The sequence below is a fragment of the Ammodytes marinus genome (genome assembly GCF_949987685.1).
Source record: "Ammodytes marinus genome assembly, chromosome: 11".
NCBI classification, from domain to species: Eukaryota; Metazoa; Chordata; class Actinopteri; order Uranoscopiformes; family Ammodytidae; genus Ammodytes; species Ammodytes marinus.
This window is the reverse complement of record NC_137215.1, coordinates 485,273-487,772: the sequence shown is the minus strand read 5'-3', so window position 1 is coordinate 487,772 and position 2,500 is coordinate 485,273.

Here is a 2,500-nt window from a genome sequence, read left to right as displayed (position 1 = left end):
ACCAATGAGCAAGGCAAAAATGAATTTATAAAGATTGAACAAGCAAGCGAGTAGAAAGAGTACTATCCTGATGTGAAGCAATAGCAAACGGGGAGCATCCATTCCTAGGACAGCTGATTCCACACAGAACTCGGAGTCAGTCGAGTAGCATGGAGAGTGCTTGGTAGACGGAGGGAGAGAACCCCCGGGGCAACGCTCAACCAATCATGGAAGATAAACAAAAGAGAACAAATGTCAGAGAAATGGTATCAGTTATGCAATTAGCGTCGGCAGGACAATTCTCAGTGGGAGGACAGCCGGTACTCAGGCCCAGACAAACCGAGACCGAGGCAGCTCCTCAGGGTGATAATAATAACGCTATAACAATGTGAACACAATTAACATTAAAATTACATTGATCACACTCTACCGTTCCCCATCGACACACAATCGGCGCCAGCCCCCCAGACCCAGAGCCTGCCCCCCAGCACCCCGCCCCCAGAGAGCACGCCCCAGTGCGGCACTAGTCCAGAGGAGGACCGGGGCCATAGATAGAGAATAGAGTATAGAATAGGGAAATAGCCAAATACACCGCTGCCACGAGGAGCAACCACTGCCGAATCCCCCGGAGGGGCGGCCCGTACAGCCCCACTCAGGCCCGCCGGACCGGCCATGCCCAGCCCACGAGGCAAGGCCAGAGGTGCCAGGCACAAAGGGCGCGACGCATCCGCCGCCGCCATCGGCACACCCAGAGCTAGGAAGGGCCGGAGGAGCACCGACGCCGGGCAGCGAAACACAGACGCCAACAGCGACGCCACAGGGCTGACCGCCAGGCAGGGGTAAATGATTAAAACAGTTTAAAAACAGTTAAAACGCAAATTGCATAGATTGCTTCTATCACCACCTAAATTAAATTAGTTAAATAAAAATAATAATAATAACATACTCACAAGAGGTACGAGTGTGTGTGTGTGTGTGTGTGTGTGTGTGTGTGTGTGTGTGTTATAATGACCCAAGAATGAAAGAGGGAGATAAAGAGAGAGAGAGAGAGTGAGTGAGAGAGAGAAAAAGAGACAGAGAGAGACAAAAAGAGAGAGAGAGTGAGGGAGAGAAAAAAGAGAGAGAGAGAGTGAGAGAGACAGAGAGAGAGAGATGCAATACAATATATATATTACACAGACAGAAGAGAGATATTCTTATTCTTCTTTTGTATTTGTTTTTTGGCGGTTGGCAAACAACTTATGGACAGGTGGAATAAATAACCTCCCTACAAAAAAATAATAATTAATTATAATAATTTTTTAAATAATTAAAGCTCACCCTGACACGCTCTACACCAACAAAGTCGTGCCAAAGTGAATGGACAGTCCCAACAGCCAATAAGAACAGAGAATCTGATTTTTTTATTTTTTTTTAATCGGAGCCTCACTCTGATTGGTCAAAGTGTACAGCTCATGTTAATTTTGACCAATCAGAAATCACATACCCCAGCTTTAACAACCTATATTTTTACAAACAATGTAGTCACCCTAAGAAAATGAAATTGAATTTGATGACACTTGTTGGAATTATTTAGTAAAATGTCAGACAGGAGACATTTTAAATTTTAAATAATTGAATTATGAATTAGTTCAGAATTTATTCTTCCTACAGACACTGAACAATGTGTGTATTTGTAGAAAATTTATTTAAAAAATAATTTTTTTTATCATTATTATATTTTCTCATTAGATCTTAAAAATTAAAAGCAAAACAAAAATAATCCTATATCTATATTAAAGAAATGCAAAGAAAGAGAGATTTATGGGGCGTTCTGGATAGAGCGTGAACCATATTGGCTCCGGCCTTCGTTGCAGCGGTCGCGGGTTCAAATCCAACCCGTGGACCTTTACTGCAGGTCATCCCCCCTCTCTCTGTCTCTCTCTCTCTCTGTCTCCCCATTTCAACTCTGTACTGTCTAATAAAGCTTGAAAATGACAAAAAATTATCTTTAAAAAAAGAAAGTTATTCTGTTCTGTTATTTTTTCAAACAGAACAAGGCACATTTTTTCTTACCAAGTAAAAATACCTAATATCATTGAGCACTGACTGATAGACTTTTCACAACTGATCTGAATATTTGCAACACTCTAGCAACACACCAGTTTACAGAGCCTAGGCTGTTTATTAACACTGGATTCCTTTTCATCGCACACACAGTACTGACAGGTAGTGGATCATGAGGAGATATTCACTGATTTTGACAACAAGCGTTCTCCAGAATCACTGACTCCACCTATCAAATTACAGAAACACTGAACTTTTCTATAATATTCTAACTGTTTGAGATGCACCTGTGTGTGTGTGTGTGTGTGTGTGTGTGTGTGTGTGTGTGTGTGTGTGTGTGTGTGTGTGTGTGTGTGTGTGTGTGTGTGTGTGTGTGTGTGTGTGTGTGTGTGTGTGTGTGTGTGTGTGTGTGTGTGTGTGTGTGTGTGTGTGTGTACAAACATATTCACTGTTATCGGAAGAGACTGAGCTCCAA